The 22,477-nt window shown below is 35.0% G+C and overlaps 1 protein-coding gene and 1 pseudogene across 1 annotated transcript in view; one reads left to right on the top strand and one right to left on the bottom strand.

Annotated features, from left to right (window-relative positions):
- Znf385d (zinc finger protein 385D) overlaps window positions 1–22,477 on the bottom strand; it is a 1,018,268-nt gene that overhangs the window by 788,408 nt on the left and 207,383 nt on the right. The window lies entirely within an intron of this gene.
- Window positions 16,724–18,022, top strand: LOC110345665 (protein MMS22-like pseudogene; annotated as a pseudogene).

Raw genomic sequence — 22,477 nt, 5'->3', positions numbered from 1 at the left:
TCAGCTCATAATATTTACTCAAGCACACTGTGAGAAAGCAAGGTAATACATACCTAATCTTGGGAAAGTTACAAAAAGGACATCAGATATGACTCATTCCCTTGAAAAGTTTGAAGTTACAAAACAGAAAGCTTCTTTTTGACATGTCATAGGACTTCTCATTCATGTTTAGTCTTAGAAATACTAATTGAATAAGCTGTTAAAATAAACCAAATAGTGGAAGCTAATTAAAGAGACTGATGAACACAGTAAGAGTTAATTTAACTGTAGAATCTATCATCACGTGAAGTCATCCATATTTAGCAAAAATTCTGCATGTAGTTTATTAATGATTTTAAAATCCTCTCCAGTGGTGGTGAATCTATGGGACGTGTGCCACAAGGGGCTATTTGTTATCACTGAAAGCTCTGAAAAGTTCCCCATCACTGCACCTGTATCTGGTGTTATCTAGATTAGTATCTTTTTATACATTCACTGTATTTTTTATCACACTTTATAAAGACACAAAAGAGGACTTCCAGAACTGCCTCAGAAAAATCCTTTGTATTTATTTACTTGGCTTTCATTTATGACTTAAGCTTTGATACAATAGCAATTTCATTTTGTTTCACTTAACTAAGCAATAATATAAACACATACATACTGTATAATAGGCAACTACATGTGAAAAGTATACAATGTATATTCAGCCTTACCATGGGAGAGGGTATAAACATAAATATTAGGAATACCAACTGTATACCTTAGTAATGGCACATAGGTAACTTCTAATTTTAATTTCTATATCCTGTATCTAAAAATTCCTTCATTCATAATTATATGCATAATATATTCAGTTATACTGAATTAACAGTATTAGACTCAAGATCATATTTTCTTCTGTACTAAGATGTTTTCAATGAAAGAAATCCACAGGAAACTTAAGATCTAATATTAAAACATTTATATCAGCCACTCCCTAAGAAAAGATTCTGTGGAAGACAAGGGGAGGAATCACAGAGGAGCTCACATGCCTGTGCTTAATGTTCACTTACTGACCTACACTCAAAAAGTAAGATATATCTCCAATGGCAAATACTGAATATGCTTTTACACTAATGTCTTAAGTAGCTAATGTTTTTACAGGACTTTTTTTCTCTTTCAAAAAGCATGAAAGATGATGAAATTTGCATCATCGTCCCATGCTTATATTTCTGAAGCAACAAAGATATCTACAAGTGAATTGGGAATCAGAAAAGTATAATTATACTTAAATCAATGAAAATAAAGGTTTAGACATTTAAAATAGGTTTTTTAACCATCCAAGGAACCCACAAAGGTGAAAAAGAAGAAAATATGTATATTTCAAAATACCATACCAACAAAGACATGATTTAGGAGAAAAGAGTAATTTGTATTAAAGAGCCCAGAAACCAACAGAATGAAAATGAGTATGGAAAAACATAATATCAATATAACAAGGGTGTTGCTGGTATTACATTTTTATTATGCATGTTTTTCAGAAATGAACTGTCAATACACAAAAGCCTACTCAGAAGCAATTCATCTCCCTCCCTGCTTGCAAACCTCTCCATCTGCCCCACTTATATTTTATGATTTGCCTCCATGGAACAAGAGCTTGTTCCTCCTCAATTTTGGATTAGTGCACTTGAAGCAGGCCAGTATACCTGAAGTCAGCACACTGCATGACTAACTAAACATCAATTTCAGCAAATAATCAATTAAAAAATTTAAACATGCAGTGTATATCCATAAACCTAATGTATTAATATGAATGGGAAAGGACAATTATTCCTTAAAACAAATTTGATAGTAGTCAAGTTTTGCACATTGATCCCTTAGAACACTGTATCTTTTACAAATTGATCTCTCTGCTCAACGATCTTAATCAGTGGGTTCACATCCTGATTTTATCACTCCTTATGCACTTTTCCCCAACTTTCTTCATCTGGCCAACCACTATTCTTGTAGTAGGTAGTTTATCACTCAATCCCTTTTCCAAGAAATCTTTCTGAGTGTCCCCAAACTCCATCTGTGAGCACTTGGGCTTTCCCTGCTGAAGAACTGATTTCAGTTCTCTAGATATAAGTCATGATAACTACACAAGGGGCAATTCCCTAAAATGTTGTGGCAGTAGAGAAGTTGTACTATTGTAGCATAACTACGTCTAGCTTTCTTCTTCCCAAACCTCTATTCTTTTCTAAAAAAAGATTTGGCAGTTTCTTGCTCAATTATTCCCAGTGGAGTACAAAAGAATGATGACCAGGAAGACCAGACAGTGGTTTAAGGAGGTGGACCATCAAATACTGCATTATGCCACCTACTTAGCTTAGCCTTTGCTCTGCACATATACCAATCCTTGATCCACAAAAGACCAAAACAATAACAAAATCAATATGCTGGCATTTCTTCTTGCCATCTTGCCACATTACCATATACACATGTTCTTCTGCAAGTTTTTAACCAAGAAGGTTGGAGGAAGATAGACTGATTAGCCAGGATCAAGTGGCTCTAATCCACCTGTTACAAGGTAATAAAGTGTTGACCTTTTGAAAGCATAAGAGTGATGTTTCACTTAAGAGATTTTTTTTTGAACAAGTGTGTCTCTAAAATGTCAGGCTTTATTCCTGCATCATTAAACAAATCAGGCTTAATATGTTTCATCTTTAAGTGACTATTTTAAACAAGTCAAAAGGCCATTCTGAATGTCAATAGGAAGATGATTTTGGTGGGAACGTGCAAAGGTAAATGAAAGCTCATGAAGGAATGAGTAATGCAGAAAACCTGTTTTCTTTTTAGAATGAGAAAACTAATATTAAGGCAAGCTAGTAGTATAGCTATAGTTAGTATAGAACTCTTTAAGCTAAAAATACTTCCTTGTATTGGATATGTACTTTCTATAATGTAATCACCATTCAATACTTAATTTCAAGACACTAGTTTAAGGTGAACATCCAAATTAATTACATTAACTAAAGTGTAAAAAACACAAGGTGTTTTTATTTTGGAATTAATAAAACACTGTTAAAACTTAATTGGTAGATCACTTTTTGGGGAGTATAGTGAGTAAGATTCTGTGGTTTTTGTTGGTTTGCTCTAGCTTCTGTTGAATAAAATTCAAGTTAATCTGTGGATATTTTCAAGCTATATTTCCTTCAGGATATTCTTTGCATATAAAAAGGAAAATTTTCAAGGACTATATTTAATATGGGAAATTACTCACAGGATAGTAAATTATACTAATCTCATAGGGTGGAAATGTGAGACAGAGTTCATGAATGATTTCTGTAAATCACCACATATAGTCTCTGTTGCATTTCTGTTTTTATTTTGTGTTTGCATTTCTAACTTTTAAAAAATAATCTTAATAATTCTTAGCTCACTGCCAGTACAAAAGTACTATAACCTTCACACCATGTACAGCTCTTTGCAATACTCAATGTGTTGATGTCTGCTCGAGTTGACTTGGGAAGTGGCAGACTGCTAACTCTGAGGAGTGGAAACATCTTGAAGACAAGAGGCTGCTCACTGGTGGTGTAACCTGGAAGACTATATTTCCCACCTTGGCTCCTTTTCTTTTTCTGCTTCCTGGCGACCATTACGTGAGCATCTTTTCTGTACCAAGGCCCTTTTGCCATAGCATTTCTATGTTTACGCCCGCCAAGCAGGATGGAGGCTTCTGAACTGTGAGCCAAAACAAACTTCTCCTCCTTTTTATTGGGAGTGTTAGGTATTCTGTCTCAGCAATTAAGAAAGTGATAAATTAGAGTCATGCTCCCTCCCACGTAAGTTATTTACTATCTCCAGGATTTAGCTATCCCTGGCAGAGCCAGACATTCTAGGATTAGCAATGTACAAAAACCATAATATAAAGAAAAACAATCATAATATAAAGAAAAATTTAAAAAGCATGTTAATACAAGATCTATTCCAATATGACAGTTATTCTCATAAAAGGAGAAGTTTGAACAGAAACATACAACTGACAAGATAATAGAAAGATGATGGCAGAGATCTGAGTAATCCTTCTATAAGCTAGGGGCTAACAAAAAATGGCAATCAAACCACTAGACCTAAGTAAGAGGCACAGGACAGATTCTCTCAGAGCCTGGGGATATCTTGATCTCAGATTTTCATCTCTGAGAAATGTAAGACTTTTTCATTGTTTATGCCATCTAGTCTGTGGCATTTTGTTACAGTAGCACTAGAAAACTAATACAAGATCTAACATCTTCATTTTAAATTGTCATTCAGCAAACATTTATTTTGTTCCTACTCCTTCAAAGGGAGGCAACTGTGTGAATTGTTATAGGAGAAATAAATGGGTCATAGTACCCCTGCCCTCAAAAAACTTAAAATCTAGAAGTAGAGAGAATATATACAGGTCTAAAATCTTTAACAGAAGGCAAAAAGTAATTGCTACAGGTATTTTCTATTACAATAGATAAATGCATAACTATTTTTTATTAAAGTGAGGTACAATTAAAACACTGTTTTGCTGAGGATGTTTAATTGATTTGAAACACAATTTCAAAAAATTAACTTGAAGAGTTCTTTTAAGAACAGACATGTCCCTGGAACCAATACAATAAAATGAACCTAAACAAGATGAATACATACTCCTTAGTCTTGGTTTGGCCATTGACCAGCCCTAAGAAACTCTGAGATTCCTCTAGAACTAGATTTTCCAAGTTACAGGTGAAAAACTTCAAGGCCTAGCCTCATTGTGATGATGAAACGAAATGGTTAGTGAATAGTGACTAGAATCACGTCTGGTACATAGTGATAGGTCTCCCACTACCTCAGCAGCTATTATGTATGGTAGCTGCCCTCTTCCTATTGTGCCTTGTCCCCTCCCCTGTGTGACATCATGCCAAGATGATTGCTCCCACCAAAGAACAAACCCTTCTTCCCAGCATGCCCCTGTTCCCACCTAGACAGTAACCTAATACAAACCTCCTACCATCTAGCGACATCACCAGCTCCTCCATTCCCTAGCCACTACCTCACTCAACCCCAACTCAGCTCCCACAAGCCCCACCCCCACTCCTATAAAAGGCACTTGCTGCCCTGGCCATATTGCTTTTGCCTCTCCTTTGTTCAGAGACAGTCCGGCAGATCTGTTCCCCTAATAAAGGCTTGTTGTGGCCTGGTCTGGTCTTGGTTTTTAGCCTTTTACCTGACATTTCTGGTGCCGTGACTTGGATGGTTGATGGTCCATTAATGGACAATCCCCCGCAGGATGGGGTTGATCGGCCTTTTGGCCATCTCTATTGGACAGACCATATCTGCCATGCCAGGACCCTCTGGAGCTTTCTACCTTTGCCATTGCTGATGCTACACATCCACACTGGTCATCAATGTCTGGGTAAGTGGGGAGTTCAGCCTCCCTCTTCTTGGGTTCTCTGTCTCATTCGCTCTCCCTTTGGGGACTTCTCAGAAGTTCAAGTGCTTGGTCAGAGAATCCTCCACAGCCACTGGGCCCAGGACCATGCCCCTGAGAGATGTCCCATTAGCCCGGCTCCTCTCGTTCTCTCCCTCTGGGAGACTTACTTGGAGATTGTCAAAGGAGACAATGATGCTTCTCTCCTTTGTCCTTCTCCCAGGGAGCTGCCTCCTCCTCACCCACTCTAACATGGGGGCCCAACAATCCAAACCCCCTCCCTCAACACCTCTGGGCTGCCTCCTGGCACAACTTAAACCCCTCGGATTGTTAGGACCAGACTTTAAGCCAAAAAGACTTGTTTTCTATTGTAATCAGGTTTGGCCTCAGTATAAATTAGATAATGGGTTTCCACGACCCAAAAATGGCACTTTCGATTTTAACATACTACGTGATTTACACAACTTCTGTCAGCACAATAGCAAATGGTCAGAAATCCCTTATGTACAAGCCTTTTTTCTACCTACGCTCTTGACCCTCCCTCTGTCAAACCTGTTCTCCTTCTCAAGTACTCCTACCTGAGCTTTGCCATCCACCCTTCCCGATTCCACTCCTGATTCCAACACATTCAATCCAGCTGATCACTCACCACTCACACTTCCCCCACCTTATAACCCTCTAAACCCTTCTGCCTCATCCTGTGCTTCTTCTCCCCCGCCATCTTGTGACCCTCCTCCTCCACCATCTTGTACCTCTCCTTTGTCCCCTCCCACCTCACCCCACATGGCCCTTCTCCACCATCTTGTGATCCTCCTCCTCCAGCATCTTGTGACCCTTTTTTACCTCTTCCTCCCCCATCCCCACCATCTCACATTTCCCCACCCACACCCATTCTTGCTACCCACCCTTCCAACATTGGCCCCACCCACACAGATGCCTGAGAGGTTGCTGGGACTGAGGGCATTGTTAGAGTACATGTGCTCTTCTCATTCTTTGATTGTTCTCAAATTAAAAAATGCTTAGGCTCCTTCTTCTCTAATCCTAATGTCTATATCAAAAAATTTCCCACAGTGGGACTCTCAGCTAGGCTAGGCAGATAGAGGTCACAGAGACCATATGACTCTCTGCCTCATAAAAGGTTTATAGTGAGTTGGAGACAAAATATTTAAAAAGCTATAAGTAAAAGATATATTTTTGATATAAAAGGATTTTATATGTTTGTCTGGTTAAAAGGACAAGAACAAAAGGCCTAGGTATGTCAAGAAGGTGTGCAAAAGTGATTTGTGAAGGAAATATATATGTTTGCTTGTTGGTATTAAGTTAGTTATAAAGGTTTATAGAAATAGAGTTTTCATTCCGATTCTAATTCTACAAGAGATCTCTGTTAATTGACTTATAAAAATTTTTAAATAGTCTTATTTATAATTATAAACCTAAAATTATAAAGATATTTTAATTCCATTGGGCTAAATATATTTGAGTGCATTCTAGTTTTATAAATTGTCTTGTATCTTTATTTTTTGTCCAATTGCACAGCTGTTTTGTTTATAGATAAAGGTTATCAAGTTCAAGGCATGCTTCCCTTGGTGAACAGAGGAGCGGCCGCATGGAAATATTTTCCAGTCTTTGTTCACTAGGGGGACCTCAACAGTTTTTGTCTGACAACAGACTGACCTGATAGTTTTCATAGCCTTATAAAAGACATATCAATAAATATTACTTAAATATATTATTATACTGTTTATATCAATTGTCATAAAAGGGATAAATTCTAAATATGCTATTATGGTATGCTTACACTGGTCATTTTTAAAGGACTAAATATCTTGTAAAAAATCAACTATAACAAGGTTTTATTTTTTCTGGTGTACTACATGTATTTATACTTTCTGACTGCACAGGTTTTCTAATATTTGTTTATGATAATAGCCTCTTTTTGATTCAGGTATTTGCTTTTTTCAAACATTCCAGCTATTTATAACAACAGATACATTTATGGGCTGAGACATTTTCTTTAGATGTTATCCTTTCAAAAGATAATAATTTATTTATTTTTTAAAAGGTAATAATTTAGGTAAAAACATTTGGTGTTTTTTTAAAAAGTGAGTATGTTTAACAATGGCTATTTTATATCAAGATGGACATTTAAATGTGTTATCATAATTGTCATGTTAAAATATTATTTGTGGGGGCCAGGGATTTAGCTCAGTGGTTTTGCCACCTGCTGTGCAAGTGCAAGGACCCCAGTTCGATCCCCAGCACACACACACACACACACACACACACACACACATATATATATATATTATTTGTGGCTCTTTTTCTGTTAGTATTCTATGGAATTCAAGTACTAAAACAACCATGACTGATAACAATAATAGTTCTCTATATTTTTCCAAAATGCTTGTTATTCAGGTAAAATTATAATAGTTAAATTCATTACTCTTGCTACAATGCTAACCCTATTGACCTTCTCTTCTGGGTGTTCAACAACTAAAGTTTGGAGACCAAAACTAAAAGGTAACTGGGCTATGAGGACAGCCAATATTTTGGCCCTGGCCCTGCAAGGTCAACAAAGATCCAGGACATGAGGGAACCTTCTCTATAGGGTCCTACACCTTTGGTAAGTCACTCAACCTCCTAAACTGGGAGATTGCTGGACACCAGAGGACAATGTACTGTGTCCCAAAGGAGGGTCACCAAGAAAAAAATCTCCAACACTTTCACTGAAAGCAACTTGGTCAAGTAAGGCCATGACCCATCCAGACGGCTGACAGGGACAGAGGAGCAGAGAGGCTCTATGCATGGTTCTAAAGTAATGGCCTGGGGAGACTTAACTGACCTTGATAGATAACAAGAGGTTCATATTGATTGACATAGGTCTCACTTTAACTTGGTCTTAAACACCTGGCAGAAAAATAACTAAAAGAGGTATAAAATAATGGCATAATAATAAAGCTAGACTTCAGAAAAACTAAGACATAGCCCATCCATAAAAATCTTTTGGTTCACTCATGACATGGCCATTTCAAAAAAAAGAAAAACCAAAACTTTGTGGATGAAATAGAAGGGAAAATCATTAATTAGCTACAAGTGTGTGTAGATTCTTTTCAGAGAAATTAAAATAAGTTCTTTACAGGTGTCCAATCCTAGAAACCACTGGTCTCCAGACCTCTCTTTTCAGATAAGTGTTTTCCTGATTCTGTGATAACTAATTAACTATCGTGTAGTGATCAAAAAAAAAAAAACCATAAAGTAAGAGTATTGGGAAAAAATCACCTGCTTGTCAGCCACAGTCAAGATAAGTTCTATACCAAGCAGCTACAAGATTTGTTCCCTTTAAAATAATGTACATCCTTGTTCTCTGTTTATGATGCCTCTTCTCTCATTGTGCTCGTATTTCCTGTATACCTACCTGTGTCTAAAAAGATCAAGCCTTTCATGTTACACTTGATCTCCTTAAGCTGGCCAGTGTCCTTGTTGAGGTTATCAGTTCTCTTTATATTTAAATATATCTAGGAGGCCTCCAAAAACTGAGAGATACAGGAATAAAACTGTCCTTTACACAACTATTCCATGGCTTTGCTGGAAATATCAACCTAAAATGTGTGTTTTCATGGCTTTGAATTTAAAGGACAAGTCAGGTTCATAGTAACACTACACTCATTGGTATGTTGGCCTCCAAAAGACATTTGCTCAGTTACACACACCTTTTATATTAAAAAAAAATTATAAAGATTATGTAAATTGTGTTTATCATGTTTCCACTCATTCTCTAAGAGCAAGGACATGACACATGGGCCCTTAGATCACAAGATATGGTCTTTTACTTCTATAACAGTCTCTTCTATAACAAATGAGCCCATAAACATCCAGCTCTCTGTAAAACCTATGTAAATAACGAAAAAAAAGTACAAGTCAAATGAAAAAGACTTAAAACTCAATGGGCCAGATAGATATGCCCCCAAGGTACTAATCAATGGTGGGGTACCTTTGGTTCCTGGAGCTCATGGCTCCCCTGGCTATTACCACTCTTGGGACCCCTCAGTATTTGTCTGATCCTCTGCTTTGGACCATGCTTGTTTTGTCGTTTTCAAAATTTCTTGCAGGAATGAATGAGGGCATTCACCAATCAGGCAGTCACAGAGTTCATCATAGCAGGGTACCAGTGAGTATGACAAAAGGAAGAGGTCCCCACTTGCCATGGGCCTCATCAGATCCAGGTATAGCCCCGATCTTTGCCCCTTGTCAACAGGAAGCAGCTCCAGAAGAAGAGACCTTCGCCTATCATAAAAACAAAAGCCTGGAATGATAGGTCTCCCACTACCTCAGCAGCTATTATGTATAGTAGCTGCCCTCTTCCTATGGTGCCTTGCCCCTTCCCCTGTGTGACATCATGCAAGATGGTTGCTCCCACCAAAGAATAAACCCTTCTTCCCAGAATGCCCCTGTTCCCACCTAGACAGTAACCTAATATTTGCTCACCTCCTACCATCTAGTGACATCACCAGCTCCTCCATTCCCTAGCCACTACCTCACTCAACCCCACCTCAGCTCCTACAAGCCCCACCCCCACTCCTATAAAAGGCACTTGCTGTCCTGGCCATATTGCTTTTGCCTCTCCTTTGTTCAGAGACAGTCCGGCAGATCTGTTCCCCTAATAAAGGCTTGTTGTGGCCTGATTTGGTCTTGGTTTTCGGCCTTTTATCTGACACATACCACATTCTCGACCAGCAAATATTCAAATAGAAAATCTCAAAGGAAGTGATATTAAAAATATTTAACAACCAGTGCAAGCAGGGTTTCCTTTTTGTGTATCAGTCATGCTGAATCAATTAGATGGCTTACCTATGTATCTCATAGCTAGAAAATAAATTTTTTTTGAGTCAGACATATACAGGATCAACTTTGTTTTTAATCTCACTTTGAGTGCAGTTGTAACTCCAATGAATTTTAATGAAGGAGGAGGCTCTGATTCGGACTATTGCTTATGTAGCAGCTAAGGTCATTAACAGTAACCTGTTTCAGCTGGTCAGTGACCTTGGCTTTATTGCAGCCAGTAAGTATAGCTACTAAGCACTAGCTGGGAAACTTTACCTTCAGGCTCTAGATAAGATGGAAGTGCCATCCAGACCACAAGAGATTTTAGGCAAGCTTACATAACAAGCTAACTTTTAACTCAGATTATCTAGACATAAAATCTGCAGGATAGTAAATATCATTCATTGAAAAACAGTATTTATTATCATTTACCAGACACTGTATTGGGCATGGAGGCAAACCAAACATGGTCACTGCCCTAACAGCACTGAGATGTTCTAGCTCACCGTACATCTGTTAGCTAAGCTCCATGGTGCTAGAACATATTTGTTCCTTTCATTCTACATGTTCTCTTTGGCTACAGAATGTACAACTTTCACTGTAACACATCAGTGATTATCAGTGTCTTCAAAAGAGACAGAATTGAAGGTACTAAAGTTTGTCGCAATGAAAAATGGAAGAAGAATCATATTAGTGCTGCTTTGATGCTATGAATCTAGACATTCCACAACTCTTCTAAAGTGAAAAAAATAGTTTAAGATAGACATAAGAAAGGGTAATTAATTTTCCTTTCCAGATGAGTGAGTTTTGTTCTTTGGGAATAAATCTGTGGAATATGATTGAACCCACTATGGAACTTTTTTTCAAACGGTTTACAAATATGTTACTGAGAATTTTTGTCCTGAAGCTTGATTTTAAATTCATCATATTAATTTTTGAAATGTAAAAGAAGTCATCAGTAACACGAAAGTTAATGACTGATTATATTTACACCATAAAATTTAATTCCAGGAGCAAATTAATCAAACCTTTATAGATATAAATATTGAAGTGTGTCTGTGAATGTCAATATATATCCGTTTATGAGCAAATATATTCATATATAATTATTTATACCAGTAGTCAGAATAGGAAGAAAACTGTGGAAATGAATGATTACAGAAAATTCCATGAAAAAAAGAGGCACATATTTTTAAATAATTTTAAATACATCTTAAAGCAGTATGAAAATTAAAAACTGTATAAGGAAGAAAACAACCATATTTTGTTTTACATCTTATTATTCAGAATAGATTCAAATTGTTAGGCAATTTAATATTAGTTTCCACATAATTCCACTCACTGAATATTTAGAGGCTGACTGGGGTAGAGGATTTAGCTCAGTGGTGCTGTGCCCGCCTCACAAGCACAAGGACCTGAGTTTGATTCCTGGTATAAACAAAAAAAAAACCCCAAAAAACCATAATTTATTTCAAAACTTCTTGCTGTTATGCATTTAGGTAATACCAAAAGTACATACATCCATGACTGTCATTCCTAAGGGAAGGTTCTTAACACAAATAAAGACAAAAACATTTTCCTCAATTGCTTTTCAAGAATGTGCACCAATATAAAACTATTATAAATATTTCTCTACAATCAAAACTATGGGGACAAATTTGATATATGAAAAGTAGAATATTGCATTAATTTTCAATTATTTGATTTCAAAGGACAATCTTTGGTTTCTTCTCAATCATGGCTCTTTTTTTGTGAATTATTCATTAACATTATTTTTGTCTATCTTTTCATTGTATTATTGTTCATTTATTTCCAAGAGCTTTTCAGATGACTGTGATATTATTATGTTCATTTGAATATTTCTCCAGAATTGCCATTGTCTGTTTTTGCCATTGTCTGTTTTTGCCATTGCCTTTTAAATATATTTTTATAGTATTTAATATATTTTCCCTCTCTACACATAAATCTTATATGATTAAAATATTATGATTTATTCCATTTTTATGTTTAAAATTCCTGATTCAAAATTTAATATTTGCCCATATTTTCTCCCTCTTTTTTAGTCTATTTTTTTTTTCTTTTTCACCTCGAGTTCTTTAAATGATTGGGAATTTATATTTGTATATTAGATGTAGTGAGGTCCTCACTTGACATTTTTTTAACCAGTCATATAATTATTCTAACTTCCTTAATTAAACCATTCTTTATTCTTTCTAATGCCTTTGACTTGCATTAAATTATTTTATAAGAATGTATTCCAGGGTCATCTATTCCTTCCTATTGATATCTAATACTTATTAGTATGATTTGAAGGTCCTTTTAAAATTGTTTTTCTCATAGTTCAGCCTTCCATATACAATTTATTATTAGATGGGCATTTTGATCAAAAACTTTAATACACAACTCAATAAATACATGCATTTCTGACATTCATACATAGCTATTGATTAGCATATATTTATCTTGTTTCTAATATACTAATTCTGAAAGATTATCATCTAATTTTCTTGAGTGTTTCAGATATATTCTACAAATAATGAGGATTTTATATTTTTATACTTTTTTATTTCTTTTTCTGTGTGTAACTGAAAATACAGTTGCATTCAGGACAATTTTTAAATTAATAATAATGGAAGACATGATCTTTCTAATGTGAGTAGAAATGCTCCAGCATTTTACCAATTGGAGGGAAGAAATATTCTACTAATGTAGGTTTTCTCTGAGGTTTTCAGAAGAAAGAATATTGAATTTAATCACAAACCATTTCTTTATTTGATATGAACAGTAAATTCTGATTGTGATGTTATATAAATTAATTATACTCCTTAAATTTGGGAGCAATTACTACTTATTCTCTATGATGCCATATTCATTCATCTCTGATTTTAGTTTCCAGTCAACAATTTTTGAGTTAATATTATGAATTGTAAATGATTATATCAGTTATATATCTTACAAAATAAAATATGCAATTTTATCTTATTTATGTATGCTTTAAGTCACATGTATATTATAGCAAGTACTTACTCACTGAAAATCTGGCTGGGCTAGAAGCACTTTTAAGAAATAATTCTTTGATATGTTTTTCAGTATCTTACAATATTTTTTTCTTACAGTATTTTTTTATCTTTTCAGAATTTCAATTCCTTCCTTATGATGTTTCAAATTTTGACAGATTTGTTTACATACACTCGTAAATTATTCATGTGAGCTCTGGTATATAATATATACTATTTTATTCCTCCAAAAATTTATATTATATACACTCTTCTTTATGACTGCTGGAAGTTTTATAATTTCATCGGATTTTTTTAAAAGCTATTGATAAAAGAATCATACCACAGTGATATATGCTCATCCATGTTTACAGAGGCACAGTTTATAATAGCCAACAACCCTTGCTGGAGGAAAGATAGGGTCTCTAATAAATGGTGCTGGAAAAATTGGATTTCAATCTGCCAGAGATTACAACTAGACCCATATCTCTCTCCATTCATTAAACTAAAATCAAAGTGGATCAAAGATCTAAATATTAAAATAGAAGCACTAAATTTTCTGGAACATAGGTTAGGTAGAACTCTTGAAGACATTAGCATAGTAAAAGACTTCAAAATCTCAGTAGCATGGGAACTAGCATAGAGAATCAATACCTGGGATCTCATCCTATTAAAAAGCTTCTACACTGCAAGAGAATCCATCAACAGTGTGAGGAGACAACCCACAATGTGGGAAAAAAAATTTAACAACTGTTTCTCAGACAAAGGACTACTATCTAGAATATATAGAGAACTTAAAAAAAATCACACTCCCCAAATTTAAAAATGGGCATATGAAATGAATAGACATTTCTCAGACAAAGAAATAAAAGCAGCAAATAAACATATGAAAAAATGTTCAACACCACTGGTCATTTGAGAGATGCAAATGAAAACAATGCTGAGATTCCACCTCACCCCAGGAAGAATGGCTGCTATCATCAAATCAACTAATAACAAATGCTGGCAGGGCTGTGGGGAAAGAGGAACACTACTCCACTGGTGGTGGGAGTGTAGACTGGTGCAACCACTAGGGAAATCAGTATGGAGATACCTGAAAGAACTAGGACTGGAAGTCCCACTGGACCCAGCTATTCTCCTGCTGGGGATCTTCCCCAAAGAATTAAAGGAATCATACCTCAGTGATATATGTGCACCCATGTTCATAGCAAGACAATTTGTAATAGCTTAAACTTGGAAGCAGACCAATTGCCCATCAACTGGAGACTTGATAAAGAAAATGGGTTTTTAAAAATAAAATAGAGTATTACTCAGCCATAAAAAGTGAGAAATTAGAGACATTTATACTCAAATGGATGCACATTGAGGCCATAGTCTTAAGTGAAATAAATAGGACACGTGTAAATACCGAATAGTTTCTCTAGTGTGAGAAACTGAAAGTATAAATAAGGAATAAAAGGTATAATAGATAATGTGAAATAGGAAGAAAAGGGGCAAAGGGGAAAGGGAAGTGGAAGGGGTAGGGGAAAGGGAAGTGGAAGGGGTAGGGGAAAGAAAGGCATGGAATTAATATGAGAAAATGAAAAAAATGGAAACAAAGTCTTTGTAAATAAGGAGGGGTAGAGGGGTTGAAGGGAGGGCAAGGGAATGGAGAAAAATAAGAACCAAGAGAGATTATGTAAAGGTGGAAATTTCCAATGATAAATGTAACTGTATTGTATACCTAAAATGCACCAATAAAATTAATTTTAAAAACTAGACCCCTATCTTTCACCATTCATTAAACTAAAATCAAAGTGAATCAAAAATCTAAATATTAAAACAGAAACACTAAATTTGCTGGAAGGTAGTTTAAGTAGAACTCTTAAAGACACTGGCATAGGAAAAGACTTTATGAACAAAACCTCAGTAGCACGGGAACTAGCATAGAGAATCAACAACTGGGTTGTCATCCTATTAAAAATTTCTGCATTGCAAGGGAAACCACCAGCAGAGCTAAGAGACAACCTACTATGTGGGAAAAAAAATTTTAGCAGTTGTTCCTCAGACAAAGGACTACTATGTAGAATATATAAAGAACTTAAAAAAAAATCAGACCCCCCCAAATTTAAAGACCCAATCCAAAAATGGGCATCTAAATGAACAGACAATTCTCAAAGAAGTAAAAGCAGCAAATAAACATATGAAAAAATGTTCAACATCACTGGTCATTGGAGACATGCAGATAAAAATAACTCTGATATTTCACCTCATTCAGAAAGAATGGCTGCTATCAAGAAATCTACCAATGATAAATGTTGGTGGGGCTGTTGGGAGAAAGGAACCCTTCTCCATTGTTGGTGGGAGTGCACACTCCCACTGTGGAAATCAATATGGAGATATTTCAAAATCTAGGATTAGAGGTCCCTTTTGACCCAGCTATTCCCCTGCTGGGTATCTTCCCAAAAGAATTAAAAGAATCATACCACAGCAATATAGGCACACCCATGCTTATAGAGGCACAGTTTGTAATAGTCAAAACTTGGAAACAGCCTAGTGGTCCATCCATTGGAGATTGGATAAAGAAGATATGGGTTTTTGTGTTTTTTTTAATAGAGTAAAACTCAGCCATAAAAAATGAGAAACTAGGGGCCCGGGATTTAGCTCAGTGGTTTCACCGCCTGCTGCGCAAGCTCAAGGATCCGAGTTCAATCCTTGGTACCAAAAAAAAAAAAAAAAGAGAGAGAGAGAAACTGGAGTCATTTATAGTTAAATGGATGCCCACTGAGGCCATACTCTAAAGTGAAATAAATAGGTCAGACATGTGTAAATACCAAATAGTTCCTCTGCTGTGACAAACTGAAAGTATAAATAGAAATGAAAATGTATAATAAATAATGTGAAACAGGAAGAAAAATCTAAAGCAGAAGAGGAAGTGGGAGGAGCAGGGAAAAGGAAAGAAGGGAAAGGAAAAAATATGAAAAAGGGAAAAAATGGAAACAAAGTCTTTATAAATAGGGAGTGGTTGGGGGTTGAAGGGAGGGCAGGGGAATGGGGAAAACATAAGAACCAAGATATATCATGTAAAGGTACAAATTCCCAGTGATGAATGTCATCATATTGTATACCTAAAATGTACAAATAAACTTAATGAATAAAAACAAATATGTGTGTTCCATTCAGACTATTGGCACTGATATAGATTCTAAAGAAAAATGAAATATTTTAATTTTGATTGTGACTATTACATCCAATAAATAGAAGTTACAATTGTTTTTTATAGGTTGCAAACTATTTTTATTTTCTTAGAATAAAATGAAGTTGATAGAAACTTAGGAGTATCTAATTAATATTGAACAAGTTTCTGTTAGTAAAAAGGACCTAAATTTGCCTGCACTCAAAAAGGAGGTTTTATAGTTATCATAATTACTTTCTCATTTTCTCCTAAGTAAAAATGATAATTTAAGTATAAATTTTTGTTTATAGTGTTAATTTTAAATATTTAATGTAATAGTCCTTCATTAAAAATTAATATGCTGTATCTTTTCAATCTTCAACTATAAGATCATGGATCCATTGTGTTTTGCAAATGAATATAAAAAAACCTCTATGGGCCTGATGCTTTGTTCATTGATATAAATCCCAGAAAAGCAGTTGAAAAAGACTATATGAAACAGCTGGCTGAACTGACAAGGTTAATATTTAAACTTTCAGAAGTAAAGAATATTTTCTCAAAGGCTCAAGTACAATGTTTACCCATCCCAGAAGATCCTAAAAAAGCCCTTGTTCAATTCCTTGAGGGTATTGGTATAACTTACAGGAATCTCCAGACACTTTTGGATAAATCTGTCACGATCACAAAGTTCTTAGAATACCTTGGTGAAGTATTAAAATACATAAAACCTTACTTGGGAAAAAGAATTTGCAGTGCAGGCCTGCAGCTGACTTATGGGATGATGGGAGTTCTTGTTAAATCATGGGCACAAATCTTTGCCACCTCTAAAGCCCAAAAATTGCTGTTTTGAATCATAGATTGTTTACTACTGCCACATACAGTACTTCAGCAAGAGAAGGAATTGCCTACAACAATGTTGACCGCAATTCAGAAGAGCCTTCCTTTTTTCTCCAGCGCATGAGTATTGTGTGCTGTCAGTTTCAAAATGCAAATGCCTACCTGAATCAATTGCTAGGAAATGTTATTGAACAGTATATTGGGCGATTTGTTCCAGCTTCACCACGTTACAAGACTTGGACAACATCCTGTTTTGTTGGCAATGAGAAATTCAGCCATTGTCCCATGGATATCATCTCTGAAGAAATGCATCATAAAAGTTATAAGGAAATCCTACTTTGAATATAAAAGGTCTGCTCCCCCTCCTCACTTAGCATCCATTTTGGCCTTAGTCCTCCAACTCTTCAAGGAAACTAATATAGACATTAGTGAGGTTGAACTACTTCTGCCTGGCATCCTAAAATGTTTGGTGTTGATCAATGAACCCCGAGTTAAAAGGCTGGCCACAGAGAACCTACAATACATGGTAAAAGCCTGCCAAGTGGGGTCAGAAGAACCTGCCACCCAGCTGACTTCTGTGTTTAGGCAGTTTATCCAAGATCATGGAATAAGATACTGTTAGCAAGTTTACGCATTTTAGAGATAGTAGCAATACTGAACCAGCAGGTTGTCATCCACTTGATCTCTACCCTCACTCAATCTCTGGGTTCAGAGCTGAAGTGAGGTCTTGGCAAGAATATCGAACAAAGGGAAACCTATAGAAAACTTTTATCTCACCTAGGACAGGTGGGACAACATGAGATACGGAGACTGGAAAATGACAGTACATAATGTATTTTATGATTTATCCTGTCTATTGATTATCACTGACTACAGTCACTGTACCACTCCAACTCCTACTTTAATTAATTGTATTATTTTCTGTCAAAATAATTTCTAGGATCTTTTCCTTATATACCTGTAAGTATAAAGTACACAAATAAGGAAATAAAAGTTAATTAGTAACTATGTAATAGGATCCTCAGAACTTTACAAAATTGCAATCTAATTTGAAAAGATTTTAGTTACAGAAGCTTTTTCTAACTATAAGTAATTTCTCCATATGAGTATTAAGCAGATTTGTGTTGGTCCATCCAGGGAATTTATACTCTAATGTGACTCTTGTTCTCCTGCCTTGTGATTGGTTTGTTAGTTTGTCTTTAAAGTTTTTTATGATAGTACATTTTCAAAATACTTCACTGCACTTTTCTGGGTTTTTTTTATTTTGGGGAGAGCAGAGGGATGTCAGAAGATAGGACTGTATTTGTTTTCTTTTGTTAATGTGTGAGGGAAGTTAATGAACCAAACCGTTACAATGCTTACTTAACTCTTAGCAATCAGAACCTCGCTAAAGGATTACACAGATAATATCTTTTAAAAACTTTTAAACTTATACCAGTAGTGTTTAAGATTAGTTTCCAAGAATCTCCAGCTTTTTTCTCATCTTTAGGAGTTGTCATCAAAAAGTGTATTGGGAGGAAGAACTGCAGAGCCTTCAAGAGAATAAATAATAATATTCTGGAAACAAGAGTACTAGTAACAGAAGCCTGAGAAGTCAGCAGATCTATCTCCTTGCTCTTATAACTTGGCATCCTATATGTCTACAGAGAACCTGTAACTATTAGCAGCTGTTCTCAGCTTTTATGGATTCCCCATTTTTCCATTTAGGCCTGACCCCTTTTTGTGGTGACTGTTTTTTGGAAGAAGGAGCTTCAGTTCTGGAGTTCAGAACCCACATTGCTCTCAAGTCCAGCCCTGCTTTGTGATCTTGATCAAGTTGCTTTCCTTTCTTGAGCCTATTTACTTAATGGAGAAAAAAAATAGTCATCTTTAAAAATTTCACAATGAATCAATGGATAACATATGTGAAAATGTTGGTCTGTATTCTGTTTGAGGTGTCCAGACATGACTACCAAACTATTCATATGAGATAAAAGTAAAGAACACCTCTCAAATTTTCTTTTTCTTTAATGATACATCCTAGAAGGATGATCCCAGATATTTTAGTGTTTTCTGACACATCATGTTTTAACTTTGAAATGATTTGTTCCCTTCTTGGGATTGTAATCTTTATCATAGTTCTACCATTCCTTCAAGAAAAGATTTCAGGGCTGGACAAGTAGCACAGTGGTAAAGTGTTTGTCTAGCATGTCAAGGCCCTAGGTTCAATCTCCAGCAAGCATCACAAAGGAAAAATATTTCAACCTGATTTGCCTCAAAAATTACTTTTAAAAGTGAAATAAAGACTGAGAGTATAGCGGAGTGGTAGAGCACTTGCCTAATATGTTCAGGTCCCTGGGTTTGAATCCCAGAATGTCAAACAACCACAAAATATAAATAAATAAATAAACACCAATCAGTGTCTCTAGTTACAGTTGTCTCCTATTTAAGGTCTTTAGAATCCAAAGGTATACCTGTTATATTCATGACATACAAATGGCCCGTCTTCCACTAAAATCAACTGACATTACTTCCATAAATAGATAAAAGCTTCTTTAAGACTGCTTAATAGACTTTCTAGCAATGAAATTTCATTTTATTATAATAGTGACTTATTTAATAATGTATGCTTTGCATATTTCAGCAGTTAAAGAAGTTTCCTCTCTTTAAAGCAGTCCCTTTAAAAAGGTGTGTGTGTTGTCTTCCAAGGGAAATGATTAAAGATGTGTTTTAGAATTTTGTTCCTTGCTCCTCAGAATACGAAATTTAAGAGATAGGAAAAACTGCTACTAAATCATGTATTAGGGCATGTATCTGTAGATACTAAGAATAATTAAAGCTTGTTGGTAACCCCCCCCATGAATATGCTCATTTATTGAAAGTTTCTTTAGAATTTTACTATGAAAACCTTTTGACATTACCAGATGTAAGGATGTAGGTTGGTCATTTTTAAAGTTGGTAAAATGTACTTTTCTTTTCCCAATTTCAAATACTCATGTTACCAGTATTGAAATATGGTATTATCTCAGAAAAAATATTAGTCAATATTTTAATTTTTGAAATGAAAACCTAAATCTACAACACCACGATTGGTAGAATAAGAAGATGTTGCTTTTCCTAGCCTCAGCACAAGAGAACAATGTCCTAAAAACATCTTAATCTTACCTTGATAGACTAAAAACTTTGAAGAACTATTTTACACTGTAATTGCCTTGATTGAAGAAGAATAAAAAAAGGTTTCACTGCAATTAGAGGACTCTCAAATTCTCATGTTTAACAGCCATCATCTCTCTGCTTTCAGTGTGCAGGTGTTGGTTAAAGTAGAGGACTAGTTATGCCCAGCTGATAATCTTTGATTAATATCCTTTTTCCCCATTCTGCAAAGAGCTAATCAAAATTTTCACTTGCTAATCAGGTTTCATTTTGATTAATGCCACAGGAATCATAGAAGGAAATAGAACACAATGAAATGTGTCTGTAGAGGAAAATTTGTTTTCATTAGTGTCGTTGAAGCATGTATCTGTACTATGTGTTAACACTAGTTATATGTGACATAATGTTCTCAAAAAAATGACAAATGATAACAGAGTGAAAACAGAGCCCAGCTAACTAATTTATAAATTATTGATAACCAGAAGTTTCTGGGATTCATGTTCAATAAAAGAACTTTTCAATAAACCTGGTAGATTCCCTGGGTTTTTCTGATCCTATAATGAATTAACCTATCATATACATAAATCCTCTTATTTCTTTACTCAGGTAAATTTAAATATAATTTGTTATGTTGAGCTCAGTTTTTATATACTTAAATATGTAAAATTTTGATTGTACTTTTGATAGCTCTGTCATTTTGAATTTCAGTAAAGATATTTTTAAATATTTCAATATTATTTTAACTAAGAAGACTAAGATTACATTTTTAAAGAATGAATATCATCTTTGTTAGTCATAATTTTTATTTCTACTAGATGGTTAAGGAGAAAAGATGGTTTTATGCAATTTCATTCAAGCATATTTTCTATTTTTTTCAAATTAAGTAAAATGAACATATTTGGTATAATCGGCTGAAAATATTATATTTTTATATTCAGTCAGATGAACTGTTAGAAAGGTAATGGAATGAAACGTTTTGGTTGCAATAGACTCTTGGCCAACCTTGGTGAAATAGTTCACACATTAATGATGTTAAGATAGTGAGTCATTAAAAAAAATCTAAGTAATTTATATGAAGTTGAATTACCCATGCTTCCTCAGGGCCCTATTCTGGACATTCTAAAAAGTCTTTATTAAATTTACTGTCTCAGTCATTATTTTCAGGCCTGTAGTTTTCTATGAGTCATTAATTTGTCCTTCATAGCCATTATTATGAGATACTGTCCTTGTTCTTTTACTATAATGAAATGTATGTCTTCTTCCATAAGTTCCATTTAAAAAGACAAAATTTGAGTCTAGTGTTACTATTTAGACAAACAGAGGTGGTATTTAATATACACTGTTCTCTTTTTTCTATATTTTGAGTGAACTTACTTGTTGAGGTAGAGATGAGTAGAAGAAAATTCAATTTATATAAAAACCTATTTTTGGCTGTGCTCATTCTAGGATGGGGGGCTATATTTGAAATGCATCTTTCAGAAGAAGGGGATAAATTAGAATATCAGGTAAATAGAATTTTTGCTCTGACTAAACCCTTTTTTTGAGGAATACTACTACAAATCCACCAGATACACTTGGTCAATGTTAGCATTTAATAGTGGCTGATATTTTTACTCTTTCTTTCTTTCTTTCTTTCTTTCTCTCTCTCTCTTTCTTTCTTTCATTATTTAGAGATACTTTATTAGTTTCTGTGACCAAACCATGTAGATAAGGCCTTACATATTAACACAGTGTGTTACGCCTGTACAAATGAGAGAAAAATTAAGTTTAACGTTCTAGACCTATATGGGTGTTAATTTCGGTACAATGTCAATTCAACACAGCAAACTGGGATAACGTTTTCCAAAGTTGATGGCACAGTTAAGCTTTCAAAACATTCAATATATATGTATATTCAATATATAAATATAAATATATATACATATACCAGTAATAGCAGTATGTTATGCATCAATAGCAGGAACAGCTTTTCTAGATTGTGCAGTCATCTAGAAATAATCAATATGTATTACAGTGGACATCTACTCTTTTTCCATATATAGCATACCTTTCTGGCTCATCTGATTGTTAGTGGAAACTCTTGTATAGCTCCATATATTGCCTGTTACCTCCATAAAAGTTCAATTGAATTCCCTCCTCATCTTGTGAAAAAGA

Source organism: Heterocephalus glaber, unplaced genomic scaffold, assembly GCF_053883595.1.
Source record: "Heterocephalus glaber isolate CG9 unplaced genomic scaffold, H.glaber_assembly_v1.0 deba00001472, whole genome shotgun sequence".
Taxonomy (NCBI): Eukaryota; Metazoa; Chordata; class Mammalia; order Rodentia; family Bathyergidae; genus Heterocephalus; species Heterocephalus glaber.
Note: the sequence above shows the minus strand (reverse complement) of the source record. Positions and strands in the feature narration are given on the sequence as shown.